General features: G+C 42.9%; 1 long non-coding RNA gene across 3 annotated transcripts in view; it reads left to right on the top strand.

Annotated features, from left to right (window-relative positions):
* Positions 1–690: 690 nt before the first annotated feature.
* Positions 691–20,848, top strand: part of LOC310766460 — a 132,800-nt gene continuing 112,642 nt past the window's right edge. For all 3 annotated transcript variants that reach the window (XR_014550165.1, XR_014550166.1, XR_014550167.1), the window contains exon 1: positions 691–796. This is a non-coding gene — a long non-coding RNA (uncharacterized lncRNA). The remainder of the gene's footprint in view (positions 797–20,848) is intronic.

The raw sequence follows: 20,848 nt of genomic DNA, 5'->3' as shown, positions 1-20,848 counted from the left end.
CAGCAACTTGCAAAACAGGAAAGCATTCCAAAATTACTAAAATTTGATCAAAGCCATCAGCAAAAGCAGACCAGTAATAATTTTGGGAAACCCTTCAGGGGAAAGTCCATGTTAAAAAAGGTGAGTCTTCAGATCTTTCCAAAAGATCTGCGATGTTATGCTCTGGCAGAGTCCAAGAGGCAATGCATTCCAAAGCCACTTGGCAGATGCACAAAATTGTGAGCCGCTTTGAGCTCAATATTTGTAGTTGGAAAAGCAAAATAGAAATATTATATAAAATAAAAAATGCTCTCTGCTTTCAACTTGCCCGTTTGAATGGTCCTGAAAGGAATGGAAGATGTGCACAGCAGAATTAGGCTCTTGTGCTGCGTTCCTCAAAATTTAGTGGCACTTGCACTGTATGGGAAAACCAACCGGAAGACTAATTGTATATCAAGGAGGCAGTGATTCTAACATGGTTACTCTTCTTGCCTCTGTTCCTTCCCCCTCCCTGGCAGCTGTTAAGTTTTTGAAGGTGTGAGAACCTTCTCTGATGTCCTACCTAATCAGCTGGGAGAAAGTGAAGCCCCACACACAGCTGCTTTAATCAGTCTGAGAGATTAGTGCTGGGAACCTTCTTTAATGTTGGAAATTGTTGTTGGAGGGTGGGGCATTGAAAGGAGGTGGTTATCTATAAAATCAAATGGTTTGGAGAGGGTGATTTAGAAGCTCTTGCACAGACTGCAGGGCTGTGCAATATAGGCTACCTGGGGGAGTCACTTTGCCACTTCTTCAGGGCTCCCAAGTGCATGTCCTGGTATGTATATATATTGCTTGCTATTTAGGAATAAAACCTCACTTGTGTTTCATATTGCTTCTGTATCCTTAACAAAAGAACCACCTTGCATTTGGTAAGACGTGCCCATGTGAATCTTCCACTTGATTGTTTCCTATAAACATAATTTAACAAATTGGCCCCTAGACTATGTTTAATTTTTATTCATTCATTCATACAAAATATATTTGATAATATTTTTTCTGAACAGGTAGTAGCAAATCTGTAAATATATGTCTGCCACCACTGATAAAAATGCTTTTTAAATTCTTTCCAGAACATGAGGAAAGGCAAGTGCGAAGCAGGATATCCTTAGCACAACACTCATTCTAACGGATATGGAAAGAGCCTTTGTTTATAATGATTAAAAACACCAGTTTATGTTAGCTGGGGAAACAATGGTATCACAGAAAGCTACTGATTGTGAAGTATTTCTTTTATTGACATAATTAAGTTCTGTGCTCTTCACTTTGAATCACAGAAGTGATTTGTGGAACATACATACATAGGCTAACATACATAGGCAAAGTGAAACTAGCCCAGTTCAGACGTAACTGGAAACCATGGCTTCCTCTATGTGAATGAGCTACTGTGAGCCTTGGGCTTGCATCGTCATCCCCTCCCTCTCCTCTTTCGTGATCAGAAGTGTCTGCTTTTGTTTTTAGGTAACCACCATTCTCTCAGGTGTCTCATCTTAAGACTGGGCAATAAACTACTGTCTGTTCTACTAATGCAGCATTTGTACTTCCATCTACTTAAGAGCAAGCACCATTAAACACAATGCGATTTTTTTCTGAGTAAACATGCATAAAATCAAGCAGGCTAGCCTATTTTCCCATATCATACTGTACTGTTGTTCATGAGTCGAGTCGTTTGCAAAGTAATCCTCTGCCTTCATACATTGCTGACTTACATGCTCATTGTGGAACTTTACACTCTTCCTTGTTATACAAATGATACAGATATGTTCCCATCTGATTTCCTTACTTGTGTTTTTGGAGGCAGATAAAAAAGTGTGATCTTTGAGAAAGGAGGAGGAGGAGAAATGTTTGTTTGTAGCTGTCTATTTTCCTTGGCTTGGCAGTGACAGGGAGAAGCTGTTAACATTATTTTGACCACGTTGTGCTGAGAAACCATTTGGCAAAAAGCCTCAGAAATGGGAGAAGAGTTTTCCAGCACTTTCATGCACTCTGTTCTGCAGTGGAGCTTGCCTTGCTAGCTTTTTAAAAAAGAAGAGGAGGAGGAGAGATTATTGAGTACTTCAAAGTCAGGAAATGATAGCTTTACAGTTGCTCATGCAATCTTAATTTAGCTCGCTTTCTGGTCTCTCCTGCGCAGCAACCTGCTGGTTGTCGACAGGAATGAAGTGCTCTGTAAGCAAGAGTTAATCTTCAAAATCAATCAGCATAAAGGAAAACTGAACCAGCTGGAAAGAGCAGCACAGTAACCAAGCGATACTGTCCTGCAATTTTCTCATTTGCTAGACATGGTAAATAGTTAAGAAGGCAGTAACATCTCCTTTCCTCATCCCTCTTTTCCCAGCACCCCAGTTATTGAAAGTCATCAAGGGAAGAGAGACAATCTTGGAACATTGGTCTAAAAGAATAGTATTTCTACTTCTGTGTAGAACTTGTTTGCATTTCAATCCCCCTTTCAGCTATAACCATTCAATGAAACAGTCAAAAAACAGCTACATTAATTTTGTTGCAAACAAGGTGCATGGTAGGGTTGCCATACGTCTGGAATTTCTCAGACATATCCAGAATACTGCAGTCAGCAGCAGTGTCCGGGTGGAAATTGTGGAAATCTCTGGGGAAATCCGAACATATGATGGCCCATGTCAGCAGTGTCATTTTTGCCAGTGTTCCAGAAAAATATCACAAAAGTGGCAAAGCTCAACAACTTTTCTGATTGGATTTTTGCTGTGTCAACCCTAATTTACTAGCACACACATAACACACGTCATTAAATAAAATGAGTCAATCCAAACCCCTGTTAAATGTGCACTCAAAACCACTACGAGATTGTCAATAACAAATGTTAGCCCTTTATAAAAACATTTCTTTTTCCTCAAAGATGTTCCATTTTATGTGTACAATTGCCTAAACTGTGGAACTTAAGCATTTACAAGTCTTCATATTATTATTACATTTGAATCTGGGTGAAAGTAGTGAAGTGATCTGTTACAAGGTTTCAGTTCTCTTTATGTGTGAGTGTAAAGAATGAAATGCAAACTTCCTTCCATTTTTTAATCAACCTTTTCACTATGCTGTGACCAAGACCTGCTGGTTGGCTGCAGGGTCCACTACACTGCACCACAATGCCAGTCATTCTTGGTTATCAGCAAACAACCAGAGAAAAGGCAGTAAGGCAAGGTTTAATACAGGCACAGGCAAACTCAGCCCTATAAATGTTTTGGGACTACAACTCTCATCATCTCTAGCTAACAGGACCAGTGGTCAGGGATGATGGGCGTAGTAGTCCCAAAACATCCGGAGGGCCGAGTTTGCCTATGCCTGGTTTAATAGGTTCCCTTGAGCTATGGTTACTAGATTTTTTTCAGTGAATCCGGGGACACTTTTTTTATATAAAAAAAAAGCTGACTAGCAACAGGGAGCCAGTAGTAGTGAGGCCCAAGCACATTTTCTTTATTTCATTTGTATCCATGCTACGGGGAAAAATAATTTTGTCAAGTTAAGTGGTTAAGGCAAAAAAACAACAACAGAATGTTTTAAGAAAAATCAAGATGCCAGTTTCACAAAAAGTACTGCCTACCCCCTCCCACTCAGCCGCCCTACAGTTGGGGGGAGGCAGTGGGCGGACTGTTTGGAGCAGTGCAGGCTTGGGAGTCACGGGTGGGCAGCCGTTGCCCAGGAGGGGAGCAAGGCACATGGTTTCTCTGCCAGGCAAGGTGCAAAGCCCTTCTTTTGCACTCTTTGACCCACCTCTGCCTCTTCCTGCGCAAAAATTATCTTTCCACCCCTCCAGCTGCATATTACTCCAGGAGAGCAGGGTGTGTGGACCAGGTGAATCTGTACTACCGGGCATCCCCGGTTCCCCTTCGGTAGTGGCAGCGGCAATGGCCGTCAGCAGCCCGGAGCCAGCCTAGTAGCACAGTTAGCTCTGGCTGGCTTCAGGAGCTGCTTGCTGCAGTGGCACCCGCAATTTTTCCTTGCAGGAAGTCCCCATATGGTATGTTGCACAACTGTGCCTTGAGTGGTGCAATTTCCACAGCAAGCAACTTGGGCTCACTTTGCACCCTTCCAGTTGGGTGAAAAATAGGTCCATGGCTGAAATGGCAAACTCAACTGGTTAGTGACCTAAGTAAATAAATACTGTTCGGGAAACGTAAGGCTATGTGTTGCCTTAAGAGTACTGGCTAAGACCCTGGGCCAATGATGGGGCAGAAGGGCAAATTTGCCCGCAGCCTCAAGCTCAAAGGGAGCCTCAAATACAGAAAATTTCTTCCTTTAGTTTTGTTAAATCAGGTCTATTTACATACCGTCTCAACTTAGGGCTCCAAATTTAAGGAAATGAGACACTTGATTTGGAAAAGGCAATAATTAGTGCATGTGCACAAAAGAAGGCTAGAAAATTATTTTTAAAAAAACACACAAAAACTAGTATGTGTCATGTTCTTTGGGACACCAGGGAGGCCTTTGGGAGTGCGTGTGTGCCGGTAGATACCACATTGATAACCTCTGTCACAGCCAATGACAGTAAGCATAATGCCAATAAAAAGAACAACTAGGATATGGGGAGGACAGCAGAAGGTCTCTATTGTATTTACATACAGCCTTGTTTTGCACAGTGTCCCACAGAGTGAAGCTCTGAGAGTCAAAGTGCTCAGGGACATATTCAGAACGATGGCAATGCTAAGCGCCTTGGTAACAGACCCTGAAGTCTCCTGGCATTCATATATAGAAGCTACACATGGAGAAGAGGGAAGCAATGTGCCAATAGCCATACACAATCTCTATAAGCATGATCCTACTGACCCCTTCTTCTCTTGTAGCTTTTATGTAAGAAAATGCCTTAATAACATTTTAATTGATGCTGAGAGTAACAAGTTGACTTTACTTCGGGAAAAGCAGGCAGTCAGGTAGGTAACATTCAATTCACCTTCCTACTGTGTTAGTCCTCACCTAAAAGATCCTGTAATTTAGCCTTTTGGAGCAGGCCTGGTCCTGGAGCACATTTAGCCCTCTGGTGACAGCTTCCTTGTATGTCACTCCCTAATTCGGGCAGCCTATTCTGGTGAATTTCAAGAACCATATTCAGTTGACTGGAGAAGATGATTTTTTAAAAAAAAAAATTGTTTAAGAGACATTTTTCACCTGAGAAAAGGGTTAAGAAAAATATGTTAGCTGCTCTTGAAATCTCAACCACAACATCTCATCGCACCATGAAAGCACTCTTGTTTCTTCCCTCCACTCCTCCTGAACTTCAAACACTCCAGTAATCCCTTTGACCTCCAAAGGTCAATGACATATAAAAGTATCTTTCTTTTGGTGTAAGATCACATTAATTATCCTTCCATAGCCTCTATATTCTACACATACCCTTTAAATCCTCCCATGAAATATAAAGATGAATATTTTTCCTAAAATTATCTGGAAAGCCCTTTCAGTGTAATAAATGTTGCACGGGTAAAACTGAGCCATTAATTTCCAATGTACGTATTTCAAAGCTATAATACCACAACAGTTGAATTTGATATTAATACTACACAAATCATGAAAGTACACCAGCCACGAGTTTTTACACCAACTGATGTCAAAGCTAATATATACATTTCTAGATACACTACAAAATATACAAAATGTATTTGAGATTCTGGCTTTATTTTCAGTGACACTAGTGTTTGCAGAACTTGCTTCTAAATAAGGATCAAGAACAGTTTCATTTATATATGTATGACCAATAGAGATGGCCAATAACTTTTCTTTAAGACTAGAAAATGTCATTGCAGAGGTCAGAAATGTCAAGGACTCCTTTATATGCAAGCTGAAGTAGGAATTTTGACAGGTGCAGCTTGACTGAAATTTCATTTATATGCTGGTAGATCATCTTGTGATTTCTTCTCTTGCTCTCCTTAATTTAACTGTGGGAAAGAAGTTTACTTGGGGGAAAGTATCATATCACATAAAGGCAGTGAAGAAAATAAAAGTATTCAGTTGATTCAATACATGATTTAAGCAATAACTGAAGTAAAATTATATGTCCATAGTATAATATTTTGGAGTTATACATCAGGTTCAAAAGACAGAAACAGTTGGAAGTTAGGATGAGTGGCATTATTAATTTTTATGAGATGTTCCTTCAGCAAGATGGTCTAGCTATGGTAATTTAAATAAAATGCTACCTGGTGTTTTTAGTTAAGCATGTGATTCTACTAACCAACTTACATTCTACAAAGCGTGTTCTCACTAAAGGAGAGCACGTGTTGCGGATGGGGCCTAGCAAGACACCCCATAGTTGCCAGGCAGTATAAGATAGAGGGGCCTGGCAAGGATTGGCTGTTTGAGTTGCTGGGATAAAATGGATGTTGCCAATTTGGGGGTGGGAACAGGTTATTTAAACAAGGTTCACAGCAAGCTGCTTTCTCTTTCAATGTGGGAACCGGATCACGTGGAGCACTTGGACTGTCTGGAGGACAGTGATGCAATCTTCTCATTGTCTGGTTACATTTCTTTATTTCCCCCTTCTTTTAATCCTCTTTAGTCCCTTAAATAATTTAATTCCCCTTTCCTATTCGATTTCCCACCCCATCCCTTACCCTGCCCTGTGGGAAGATTCTCCCTGTATCTGTGGCTTGCCTTTCCCAATAGGGAGAGAGTCCCCGTTAGGGGCTTTCTTTCGCAAAAAAGGTTTCCCCCATTTCTCCTGTTGTAAATTGTGGGGCTAGTCAGGGCTGTTCCCAGCTTAGCTGGAATCGCTTTCGTTTATAGCACCCCGAAGGTTGGCTTTATTTGAGTGTGTGCAGCGCTGTTGGCCAAATTTTAATCTAGCCTTGGGCGGGAGCACTATATTGAGTTCCTTTAATATTGCTATGAGACTAAGATTCTCAAGAGCAGAGGCAGGGAGGCCTATTTGGCCTGCACATAACTTCCAAGCCTAAGTCTGCTACAGGTAGCAGTTAATTTTTAAGTCTCTGATGGAAACATTCATGCCTGGCCTAGCACGTGATCCTAGGGCTTTGCCCTAGAATTCGATGGCCTGGAAGCGTTTCCGGCCTGAATAGTGTCCCCATGTGGTCCATGAAGCATTGGTTTCACCGGTTCCTTACATTGTTTAGTTTTTGCGGACTATGACAGGGCTTTTGCCGGTAATGCCTAGGTTGCAGGATTGGTCCCTATATGGGACAGCTGCATGCTCCCCCATTGCTCTACCTGGACACTTAGGTCCAGTGTCGAGGGTCTTTTGGTGGTTCCCTCACTGCGAGGGATGTAACAGGCGCCACGTTTGCAATATGCAAGCGGGAGAAAGCACCTTTGCGTGCCCGCATTGCAGTTTGCTCTGTGCGTTGCAGGGCACAGCGCTGCACGGGCTGCATTTGCATTGCATTGCATGAGAGATTTGCATTTGCATTGCACGGAGGTTGTGCGCATTGTATGGAGGGTGTGTGTGCATTGCACGGAGTGTAGTTGCATTGCACGGAGTGTGTTGTTGCATTGCACGGAGTGTGGGTGTGGGCGCATTGCAAGGAGTGTGTAGTTGCATTGCACAGAGTGTGTGTGCATTGCACAGAGTGTGGGTGCATTGCACGGAGGGTGTAGTTGTATTGCACAGAGTGTGTTTTTTGCATTGCACAGAGTGTGTGTGCATTGCACGGAGTGTGTAGTTGCATTGCACAGAGTGTGTAGTTGCATTGAACGGAGTGTGTAGTTGCATTGCACGGAGTGTGTAGTTGCATTGAACGGAGTATGTAGTTCCATTGCACGGAGCGTGTAGTTGCATTGCAGGGAGTATAGTTGCATTGCATGGAGGGTAGTTGCATTGCACAGAGTGCGTTTTTGCATTGCACGGAGTGTGTAGTTGCATTGAACGGAGCGTGTAGTTGCATTGCAGGGAGTATAGTTGCATTGCATGGAGGGTAGTTGCATTGCACAGAGTGCGTTTTTGCATTGCACGGAGTGTGTAGTTACATTGAACGGAGTGTGTAGTTGCATTGCATGGAGTGTGTAGTTGCATTGAACGGAGTGTGTAGTTGTGTTGCATGGAGTGTGTAGTTGCATTGCACAGAGTGTGTGTCTGAAAAGGAAGCTGGCTCGGCAGCAGCTTTGCCGGGACTTCTTTAGGGGTTCTGGCCAGCGTCAGCCCTGTAAATTTACGTATTATGATGGCAGCACAAGATGCCCCCTGCCCAAGCAGGGGCTGGAAGCTGGCAAGCAATACCTCAATACCTTTTGCCCATATTCCCATTTTATTTAGGGATCCAGATGGATATCGTTTGCTAAAACATACCACTTGCCTATGGAGAAGCTGTCTGCCTTGAAGGAAGTTATTTTGTAATACTTCCTCTGTAGCAAGTGATGCTTCATCAGATCCGATCTTGCTGGGTCACTTAATTAATCTTGCATGCAGAGTGGTTGCCCCAGGCCGCCCCTTCCCTTTCCACTAGGCCAGGCTGCCTGCGGCCTGAGGTCCCCTTACCTTTCTCATACATGCAATGGGATCTCATGCAATGGTTGCAATTCCTAAATGTATGCAATAGTAGTTGGCCATGGCAGGATACCTGGAACTTGCACAGGGATTTTCAGGTTCATGCTGATGCTGCTGGATCTTTGCCCTTTGGTTTTTTATTTCAGGGGCTGCTGGTGTGCAAAGCCATGGCCTCAAGCCCGGTATGGTGAGGCAATCATGTGACCTAACTTTTCTTGAGTTTTCCCCATTGCAGTAGCAGTTCACATGTGGCCCGAGGAGTTCAGTGAACATCAGATCTGCTTTTGGTCTGATAACCAGGTAGTGGTGAGCGTCTTGGCAAAACAGTCCTCACGCTCCAGCAGAGTCTCCGCCCCTCCGCTCACGCTTTTGAGCTGCGCCGCTTAAGGTTTAATATTGTGCTTTCTGCTCTCCTGATTACGGGATCCTCTAATGATGTCACTGACACTCTATCCCATTTTCAGATGGAGTGCTTCGGATCCTGGGCTCCAGACACTCAGCTACTGCCAGACTTTTCCAGACCACCTGTGGCATTTTGACAACAATTAGTAATTACAGAGAGCAGCAGCTTCCATTTCCCTTTCTGCTTTTAGCTCTTATGGGAAGGCCTGGATGGATTTCTTAGCCCTAAGCTGGCAGTCCTTGGCCATTCAGATGAACTGGCCCCCATCCTCTGAGCAGATCCTGCAGTATTTGGTCCACCTGCTGCAGATTGGGCATGCTGTTATAACTATAAGAATTCAGTCCGCTGCAATGTCTGTTATACTGAAGCTTTAATTTTCAGAGACCCGTGTATAAAGTTTGTAGTGCGCAGGGCCTTGGAAGGTTGGAATAGGCTCCAACCTCATAGGACAGTGGGCAGGAAGTCGGTCAATTTTACCTATGCAGTATCTGCAACAAGCTAAAGCTTATCTGCTGGTAAAAGATCAAGGCGAGATTCCTTTCAGTATTCCATTGCATTTTGGTGCACTGAGGGTTAGGGAAATGGTTGTTGGAGCCAGCACGGGGCTGAGAGTCTGGAGGCTTATTGCTTCAGGACTTTTCTTTATCTGCTTTGGAGCTTGTCATTAGAGTTGGGAACTCTAAAACAGACTTAGTGGGCAGGAGTGCCACAATCAGGCTTCCCGTTACAGGTGAGGAGGGCCCTTGCCCAGTTATGGATACCAGAAATATTTGGCTTTTCATTCCCCTGGGGGCTGGCCTGCTCCTAGTGCATGAAAATGGGTTCCTGTTAGCCAGGCATCAATGTGCTTACGTCGTGCACCAGTTATTATGGCCTGCGGCTTGCCTACCGCTGAACACGCCTCATTCCTTCTGAATAGGGCTGCTGCAAAGGCTGCACACTGGGGGCCTGTCAGTAGACAGGATTGTGAATACGGGTCATTGGAAGTCTGACGCTGACAAGGGTTATATCAGGAAGTGTCACAATGATGTCTGTGCTGATGCTTGTCTGTTATTTCCTTTTTTCATAGGAGCAGCTGGGCGCACTTGGGCCATAGCATACACTCGGCTGGCAAGCGCGCTGACGAGTCTGGACTGGGGCGCCATCTCAGTCTTCCTGCCCATGTGAACATATACTGGATGTCCAGATGGGGAATGCTTTGGGAGGAGATCCTTCCTTTGGTGCGGTCAAGTGTGACCTGTGCAGGTCCTCCCGCAGTGCTGGTGGTACAGCTAGGCGAGAATGATTTGCCGTCTTCCTCCAGCATAAGTTTGCATTCCTGCATGCAAGAGGGCTTGGTTCGAGTTGATGGCAGCTCTCCCTGGACTCAAAATAATTTAAGGCATTGGTTCAAGGTGATCTGGAGGGGGGGTTTGAGCACCTGTCCCCTCCAATGTGCAAAGATATTCCATTAAAGGAATCCAAGGATTTGCCATGCTTTTGTCAACCCCTTTCGAGGGGTAGGGCCACGCAAGAGTCCCTGGGAGCATTTGGGGTGAGCTTGAGTCTGATCCTGGTTCATTGCTCCCCAACGATGTTTGCTTGTACTGACGATATGGTGGGGCCCAGTCGTCAGTGCTGCCCTGCTGAGGTCAGGTGCAGCTAGTCGGGAACCAATGCCTAAACAAACTACCACCGAGCAGGCCAGAAAGCATGTTAATATGGCGGTGGAAAATAAAATAAAATAAATAAAGTAAATAAAATAAAATAACAAATAAAATAAAATAGGTCCTTGCTTTAGGTGGCTCTGTGATATTGCACCCTGCTGTTTTTCTTCAAGGCTGTTGCCCTCTTTAGGGCAGATGGGGTGCATCTTTCCCCTATGGGGTACAACACCTGGCTGGATGCGGTTGCTTTGGGATTCATTGCTCCCCCACAATGTTTGCTTGTACTGACGATATGGTGGGGCCCAGTCGTCAGTGCTGCCCTGCTGAGGTCAGGTGCAGCTAGTCGGGAACCAATGCCTAGACAAACTACCACCGAAGAGGCCGGAAAGCATGTTAATAAGGCAGTGGAAAATAAAATAAAATAAAATAAATAATAAAGTAAAATAAAATAGGTCCTTGCTTCAGGTGGTTCCGTGATTTTGCACCCTGTGATTGCCTTCAAGGCTGCTGCCCCCTTTAGGGTACATCTTTCCCCTATGGGGAACGACACCTGGTTGGCTACGGTTGCTTTGGGATTGAAGGAAGGGTTGCATTTGTGAGTGGTTTGGCGGTGAGCTAAGGCTCTGTGGCGGTTAGGCATTGGTTTAAATTGGTTGGTGGAGGGGTATGGATTGGCTGTGCCTGCCCCTCCAATGCTGCTGCTGCATGGGAATTCTGTTAAAGGAATTCAGGGGCTTACCATCCTCTCGTCCAAACCCCTGGAATCGGGTGCGGGCCGCGTAAGCTCCTGGGAGCATGCGGGGAGAAGCTGAGGGTCTGTGTCGCAGCTCCAGTTATCCCTGATCTTGTTCCTCCACACTGGCTCTCGCTGGAATCCGGGAGTCAGTGCTGTCCCCCAAGGCGGGGGGGACAGCTAGTCATAACCAATGCCTAAGCAAGGCGGTTAGGCATTGGTTTAAATTGGTTGGTGGAGGGGTATGGATTGGCTGTGCCTGCCCCTCCAATGCTGCTGCTGCATGGGAATTCTGTTAAAGGAATTCAGGGGCTTACCATCCTCTCGTCCAAACCCCTGGAATCGGGTGCGGGCCGCGTAAGCTCCTGGGAGCATGCGGGGAGAAGCTGAGGGTCTGTGTCGCAGCTCCAGTTATCCCTGATCTTGTTCCTCCACACTGGCTCTCGCTGGAATCCGGGAGTCAGTGCTGTCCCCCAAGGCGGGGGGGACAGCTAGTCATAACCAATGCCTAAGCAACCACTCACAATTTGTATGTTTAATAAAGTTGTGGCCAAAACGATGCCAAAAACCTTAAACAAAAATTTATGAGTGATGTGTGAGTTATTGGGGTAGGGGTGTTTTGGGGGGACCTCAGCACGCAAAGCGTGTTCTCACTAAAGGAGAGCACGTGTTGCGGATGGGGCCTAGCAAGACACCCCATAGTTGCCAGGCAGTATAAGATAGAGGGGCCTGGCAAGGATTGGCTGTTTGAGTTGCTGGGATAAAATGGATGTTGCCAATTTGGGGGTGGGAACAGGTTATTTAAACAAGGTTCACAGCAAGCTGCTTTCTCTTTCAATGTGGGAACCGGATCACCCGCCCGCCCTCCCTTTTGGGCTTGTGCTTTGACCTTGCTATGCCTATCATGGGGTCGTCCGCCTTGGTGCGGGGGCCTGGTAGGAATTTTTCCATTTGGCTGATTAGTGTGTGCCATTTGGTTTTTGCCTACTGCGTAGCAAATCGTCACAACTTGTAAGGTTGGCGGTTAGGCATTGGTTTAAATTGGTTGGTGGAGGGGTATGGATTGGCTGTGCCTGCCCCTCCAATGCTGCTGCTGCATGGGAATTCTGTTAAAGGAATTCAGGGGCTTACCATCCTCTCGTCCAAACCCCTGGAATCGGGTGCGGGCCGCGTAAGCTCCTGGGAGCATGCGGGGAGAAGCTGAGGGTCTGTGTCGCAGCTCCAGTTATCCCTGATCTTGTTCCTCCACACTGGCTCTCGCTGGAATCCGGGAGTCAGTGCTGTCCCCCAAGGCGGGGGGGACAGCTAGTCATAACCAATGCCTAAGCAAGGCGGTTAGGCATTGGTTTAAATTGGTTGGTGGAGGGGTATGGATTGGCTGTGCCTGCCCCTCCAATGCTGCTGCTGCATGGGAATTCTGTTAAAGGAATTCAGGGGCTTACCATCCTCTCGTCCAAACCCCTGGAATCGGGTGCGGGCCGCGTAAGCTCCTGGGAGCATGCGGGGAGAAGCTGAGGGTCTGTGTCGCAGCTCCAGTTATCCCTGATCTTGTTCCTCCACACTGGCTCTCGCTGGAATCCGGGAGTCAGTGCTGTCCCCCAAGGCGGGGGGGACAGCTAGTCATAACCAATGCCTAAGCAACCACTCACAATTTGTATGTTTAATAAAGTTGTGGCCAAAACGATGCCAAAAACCTTAAACAAAAATTTATGAGTGATGTGTGAGTTATTGGGGTAGGGGTGTTTTGGGGGGACCTCAGCACGCAAGTACTGTATCACAGAACCTGTAATGATAGTAAGCATGAGACTAGGCAGACAGCATTTTTTCTTCCTTGGCAGGCAAAAAACGTGAGCAGCCAGATCAAAGCACAGCTCTGTGCAAAACATCAACACCTTTGCAAATGAATATGAAAGGACTTTTGCTAAAATACAAATCCAAGATTATGCAAGCAACCTCCCATTCATTTGCAAGCAAGATAAGGAGGAGATGCCTAGATTAAAATGTACAAAGGGGTTTTTATGTTCACCTGTTTGTAATCTGAAGTCCATAGAGATTTGGAGTTTTCAGTTACCAATACTGAGAAATAAAATGCTTATTAAGATTTTTCCATTAAGAGGGATAGTCAACCTTCTCTTCAATTTTCTGCATCACATTTAATGTCCTAAAGTTAGGCCTGTCCTTTATTGGATCTCCTGAACCATCATAATTTTTTTAAAGAAAAAGTGGCATTAAAACCATTTTTGAAAAAATGTGAAACTAATACAAATTATTTTCTATCCAGTCAACTACTAACATGACAAAGCTATGGCTGTCATATAGCTTCTTAAATTCTTGTTACTGACCTTGGCTGCAATTCTCAAACCTTGCTTTGAATTAAACTACTTTGGAAGCTATTGTGTGAGAATTGTGCCCTCAAAATATCATGTTGCATTCCAAGCCCCATTCTTTTCACTAACAAAATATAGGGTGGTTGTTTGTGCATTTTGTAAAAAGCCATTATAGAATTTCTCTAATAGGATTTACACGTTTTGTATGACTTCAGAGAAAATGTTGCCATTTGCTTTAGAGAAAATGATGCTTGAAAGGATGCTGGAGGAAGCTTAAAATGAAAATTAGGGGTTCAGTCTGAATGTGATCTCTTCTTTTTTTCCTTCAAAAAAGAAACCTCATTCTTAGTGTCTTGCAACAGTGGTACAACGGGATCACTGGATGCATAGTTTTAATTTTCAGATTAAAAGAACACAATACTAGCTCAATGGGCCCCCCCATTTCCTGTTAATCCTTTGCCACACAGATCTATTGTCCCACTTGAACACACTACAAATGAGGAATAAGCCCTCTCCCTTGAGCTACTTTATTTAAACAGGCTGAGGTGGGGGGGGGAGAGATTCCATAGCAACCCTACAATAGCTTTTCACTTAGCCTGGACTTGTAGTGCTAGTGACTGCAACAGATCTGTATAGTTCAAATATTACAATGGATATGAAGAAAAGAGCAGCTGAAACATTGGATGTAGACTATAACACGATTAGCAGCACACAACTAATCAACATCACACCTGTCCTGTATCCCTTCCAGTAAGACCTAAGGATGTACATACCTCTGAAAGAGGACAGATAATGGCACTTGATATTTGCCCAATAGCACAGAAATAAGATTGATATGCACCAGCACTTGAAGTGCACAGACCATGGAAATTATTTACTTCTAACAGTTAGGTCCCACAACATGAAATAGTGTTCTCATGGTGCAGGGTAAAGCCAAGTATCATAACTGAGCTATGACAGCACAACAAAAATGATCCTGGAGAATATTAAATGAACAGCCCACCAGTTGTTGTTCAGAGATTCCCCAACAGCAATTTTTAACACAAGGTGGTGATTTAGATCTAATGTAGCTGTAGTGGCTAAATGACAGAGCTGTAAACTAGGAGGCTGTTGGTTCAAAGCTTGTTCACCAACACAAATTCACTATTTGGTCCTAGAGGAGCCACTCTTCACCAGCCTCAGTTTCCATTATGGGTGATGCTACTCAAGCCTCATCAAAGGGTTGTTGTAAGTTTACTGTGGTTGTATGCATATAGATTCTTTCACACTTCAAGCACGGTGGACCAGTGGCCACAAGGCAACACAAGCCTGCTGTCCACTGTATAAACATTCAGTGGAATGTAGGACATAGTAAGTTGCCTCAGATCATTGGTCCAATTAGTGCAAGAGTGTATGCACTGAATAGCAGCAAGTCTCCAGGGTTTCAGAATGGCATCTCTCCTAGCCCCTTCTCAGAGGTGCTAGAAAATGAGCCTGACTCTTCCTGCATGCAAAGCGGATGCTGTGCTACTTAGCTACAGCACCCTCCTGAACTTTATGAAGGGGGCTGATGTACACCATAATATCAGAGTAGACAACAATATTTTTAGTGCAAAAGGAAGAATTATTCAAGAAGATTTAGCTGAACTTAGATCCCCTTCAGATCAACAGCTAACTTTTCACATTGATTCCAATAGGACCTAAGTACTACTAAGTTTTTTGGGATGTGAATATGTGAAACAATGTTATGAATATATTGTAACAGTGCAGTTTTGTTTTTTGAATTCTGTATTAAATTCTTGTGCCTAGGGAAATGACTGGAGATTGGTTTTAAAAAAGAGTACTGATTCTTTCTTGGATGAATCAGCAGATTGCCTTAAGGAGAGTTCATGCATCTATGACTTATTATTAAGATGTAATTCCAAAACAGCTGAAATGTCCTAGTCTGTTGTTGAGTGAAGAGGAAATGTGAGGACCACACATGGATTTTGGTGTTTAAATAATTGCCCAATAATATTGTCATTTATTATCTAGCTTATTTGGAATATATTTACACACACATGTCCTAATAGAATTACTGCCTCTACAAAAACATATTCAGATATCTTTAGTCTAGATTTCCTTCTTATGAACTAGCAAGCCCTTGTTTAAACCAAATCTATACCATTAAGGACCTCAGAGGTAGCCTGCCATTCAGTAGCCATTCTTGCAAACCTCTGGCATATGAAAGGAGAAGGAGTTGTTGAGAAATTGTGGTTCCGTGTAGACATCAAAGACTTCAGTTTTTTGCCATTATCAGTTTGGCTTTGAAGCAGCCCTCAAGTCCATTGTTCTCAAGCGGAAACTCCAAACCCAAAGTTTAAACATTAAGCGGAAGGAAATACAACTGACATAGCCTTCAAACTTCAAGAAACCTGAGAGACTAATGACATGTTACACTTGAACACAGTACCCTGATGCCCCCTTTTAAAAGCAGAAGTGCTTCAGGGAGGGGAAATGAAACTGGCAAGGGGGGAAGGTGGTATTTTACCCTTTTCTCACCTCATGTTTTCCCCATACCAATTTATCCCCAAGTGACTTTTCAAATTTATCTTTTCCCTAGCTGATGTTTTCATTCAAATAATTTATTTATTCTATTACATATTTTAATATGGAATTATTCAATGGGGACTCAAACTATGCAAGCGAAGTAAACCTTTGAGCTTTTACTGCATGTGAGGAAAAAGCTAGTAAAGTGGTACCTCGGTTTAAGAACAGTCCTGTTTATGAACGATTTGGTTTACAAGCTCCGCAAAACTGGAAGTAGTGTCCCGGTTTGCAAACTTTACCTCGGTCTAAGAATGGAAGAGGGACCCTGGGCCACTAGGATCCCAAGGGGATCTCTAACTGTATCAGAATTGAGGGAAACACTTGGAAATCCTGTGAGGGGGACATAGGAAGCTTCCTCAAATCAGGGCATTGGGAAAACTGTTGTGTGGTTTTTTACCTTACAGCATCAGAGCTTTCACACAGCAGTGTACTGATCTGGCTGTGATCTAACTCTGCTGTACCATTTAGTCCTGAATTAAATCAGTTTGGTTTGGTTGATTATTCATTTGGATCCTGGTTCTACTTTGAGCTGCTCGGACATGTATTTCTTGCCCCAAGTAATATGGTTATGCCTTCCCATTCTGGAGCAGCGGGAGGGGGACCAAACAATCCTGAATTAAGGGCCTTCCTCAGCCTTCCTCAGCTACTGTGCACATCTGGTGCATTTTGCACCCACCTTCTCAAAAGATTCTAGTTTGCTTCTATACTGTTTGCATTATCACATGGGATTATTTTTTTTTAATAGATTTTTATTGATTTTACAACATATATTAAAACACAATACAACTAACAATTAACGACACATAAACAAACAAACATATAAACACGTATAATTTCTTAACCTCTCTTTCTTGAACCTTGTTTCAACGACTTCCCCATACCTCCCTTTTCTGCATCCCTGTTTTAAACTTTTCCAGCAACCCCTAATTTCAATACTTGTAATTCAGTTTCTAATCTTTTTCCTCTTACCCAATTATTTATCACTGCAATTCCGTTTTACATTACCCATGACATTTTAGCACTCATTAATTTTACAACAGTTCTTAAGATAAACTTTAAATTTCTTCCAATCTTCTTCCACCGTCTCTTTCCCTTGGTCACGGATTCTGCCAGTCATCTCGGCCAGTCCCATATAGTCAATCACCTTCGTCTGCCACTCTTCCAGCGTGGGTAGTTCTTGTGTGTTCCGCATTATCACATGGGATTAAATTACTTTTCATTCTTGCCTCCCCTTTGTCACCATGCTGAGAAGAAAAGTAGCTACTTTCCCTTTTGAAATTGGCATTCTGTTGTGATGGACAGAAATCAGTGGTTTTATGGTGTGTGTGTGTGTGTGTGTGTGTGTGTGTATAAAACCAACATAGAGTTGGTTAGTCCTGACTCGTATCTTATACACAAGACCAGTAAAAGCAGATGAGTCTTACCCGTGCTTTGGAAAGGGAGTGTCTAGAAGGCTATTGATGGGGATTTGGGGATTTCCTTAAAAAAGGCTCAACAATTTTTGAGGTGTCCTGGTTTTTACTTCTTGAAATATGGCAAGCCTATACTAGATGGGCCATTGGCCTGACTCAGCTGGCTCCTCTTATATGTTATGTAAGATGCATCTCCTTCAATTCTGTTTTTGCACAACAGTTCTCTTTACTCTGTTTGGCACCTTAGCAAACAAGTTGGATAAGGGAGTGGTCCTGATTAAGCCAGACATACCTGCACCTGTTGTGTAGTCTGCAAAGGCAACACCCTGTTGTCTTCATTGGTCCTAAAGACCACCTGTCAGCTATGTGGACTTGTGGACCCATTTGCCCTGTGGGCATCAAGTAAGCGCCATTAGTTAATCTAAGAGGCTTTGAATAAGAGGAGATGAGAGCAGCTCGCATGCTTTTCCAGAATGCCCACAATAATTTTCCAGTAATCTATGCCTGGTAATGAATGTGGGTGAAATATTTAGGTACATGCCCTAATTCCTATTTGTTCCTTCCACTTTCATCACCAGACAGAGTCCTCTGTTTTGATTCTGCAGAACCAAATGCTGATGAATAAACTTGTGGGATTCAGTGAAACTTCAAAAATAAAATAAAATAGCGTGTTGTTGTTTTCTACCTGTATGTACAAACGTCTACAAAATCCAAATCTTTGTGGCGAACAAATTCACTTTGGTCTTAACTATTCCCTAATTCACCTGCTTTCTTTATGCTCCCTTTTTAGTAATAAATTACAGTTTATGTTCTGAGAGAGATTAGTTTTGCATTCCCAGCTCAGTACACTTTTATTGACTCAAGGCTACATGTTTAAAAGGAACACGTGTTCCTTCTGCTTTGTTTTTTGGTACATATCAGCTCAGATGGAGCATCTGGTTTTCAATGAAGCCCTTCTTCATACACAGTTTTCCAGCTGTGTGGACTAAGGCCCAAGAACGTCAAGTATGTAGCCTAAAACCATACAATGAACCGGTAGTTCATTTTGGGATTAGAATCCTGACCTGCTTGGCTTTGAATAGTTTCTGTCTGCTTAAATATTGGAATCACATTTAGAACGATAGGTTTATGTTTTATTTGTATTATGGCTTATAGCAGGTGGGCATTCCAAGCCAGCTTTTTTCTTTCTTTGTTTTAGGCTTCGTTGAGATTCATACTTGCACAGCCAAACCTCATAGGTCTTCAATAAGCATAGCTAGTTACTTTGAGAGAGTTTCCCTGATGATAAATCAGTTTTACAGATCCTGTTTTTACATTCTGTAATAGATTGCTCTCACTACATTTCCGCGGTCCCTGGGGAGACAGAAAGGGTGAGTGGCAGCAGAAAGGGTGAGTGGCAGCAGCAGTTGTGTGGTCGTCTCTTTTGGTGGCAGGGAACAACTTTTTTAGTCTTCTGCTAAAACCTGCTCTGTCAGTGCTTAGAAACAAGCATATTAATAGTTGCAGTCACTGAGTGATATATATGGCCATGTGTGCACATTATTACTCTGAGGGCATGATGCTGAAAGAAAAGACTCCTTATAAAGAATAATCAGGACACCATGAGTAACACTGAAAAGGGCTGCCTATGTGGATCATTGTCATCAGACTTAGAGTCCCCATGCCCCCACCAGTGGTCCCACACAGTATCACACATGCTATAGAGCCTCTGAGTATGATGGTATGTGCTTTGAAGCTTTATGGTTGAGTTAGAGATTTATTTATTTTTTGTTATTTATAACAGTTACAGTATTTTAAAGCTATCTTCACCTCTATAACAAGGTGGCTAACAATTATCAATTCTCTCTAAATTTATATGGCAAGGTAAATTTATATGGCAAGGTAAAAGACCGAGAATTAGATTTAAACTGTTAACGGACAGAAAAGACAGAGGAGGATTCTCGGTCCCAAATCTGAGACTGTATTATGAAGCCTCGTGCCTTTGTTGGCTTAGAGAATGGGTCACTTTAAAAAACACAGATCTGCTAGACTTAGAAGGCTTCGATTTAAGATTTGGTTGGCATGCTTATCTCTGGCAGAATAAGGAAAAGGTGCATAAAGGCTTCTCAAACCACATCATCAGAGGAACACTGTTAGAAGCGTGGGAAAAGAATAAAAAACTACTGGAAAAAAATACCCCCTGGTGGCTATCCCCTATTGACATATTAACTACCAAAAAAACAAACATGGAAGGTGAGAGATTGACCTATGAAGACCTCCTGGAAAGATCGGAAAGTGGATGGAAAATTAGATCTAATGAAGAGTTAAAAAGCAAATTAACAGGTTGGCTGCAGTATCATCAAATTAATGCCTTATGGAAGGAAGATAAAAAGATTGGAATGAATGAGAAAAAATCAAAGTTCCAGGTAGAGATAATTGAAAGTAAAACTAAACTGCTATCTAAAATGTATAATCAGCTATTAGATTGGGACACCAAGGACGAAGAGGTTAAAGAGGTTATGGTAAAATGGGCAATAGACATTGGATATAATTTGGATTTTGAAAAATGGACGAAGTTGTGGACCAAAGGAATGAAATTTACAGCCTGTACTGCCCTCAGAGAAAATATGGAAAAGATGATGTATCGTTGGTACATCACCCCTGTGAAATTGCAAAAAATGTATAAGACTGGCGACAAAAGGTGTTGGAAGTGTAAATCTAAAGAGGGAAGCTTCTACCACATGTGGTGGAAATGTGAAGAAGTTAAAAAATTTTGGGATTCCATCTACAACGAACTAAAGAAAATACTTAAATACACCTTTGTCAAAAAGCCCGAAGCCTTCCTTCTGGGAATGATCGGAGAGGAGATTAAGAAAGAAGATTATATAATGTTTCAATATGCAACTGTAGCTGCCAGGATTCTGTTAGCACAAAATTGGAAAACCCCAAATACCCCGACTGTTAAAAGATTGGCAAATTAAATTATTTGAGTATATGGATTTGGCAAAAATGACGCAGAACATTAGACAGCAAAAAGGTACAAGGTTTATTGACGATTGGTCTAAGTTCATAACATATATGGAAACAAATTCTAGAGATATAAAAATCACAGTAGGTTTAATATAACCCTTGCGGTGTGTTTACGTTAAAAAATGAAAAACTGCAGAATGGATTTAATATTCACATAACCCAAAACCGAGATGGAGGGAAGTCAAACGTTATTTATTGTTAATCAATGTTTGTTTTTTGGTTGGTTTAGGTGTTTTGTTTTGGTTGATGTTTTCTTTTTTCTTTGGTATGT

Source organism: Podarcis filfolensis (genome assembly GCF_964270895.1).
Source record: "Podarcis filfolensis genome assembly, chromosome: 7".
Classification (NCBI taxonomy): domain Eukaryota; kingdom Metazoa; phylum Chordata; class Lepidosauria; order Squamata; family Lacertidae; genus Podarcis; species Podarcis filfolensis.
Note: the sequence above shows the minus strand (reverse complement) of the source record. Positions and strands in the feature narration are given on the sequence as shown.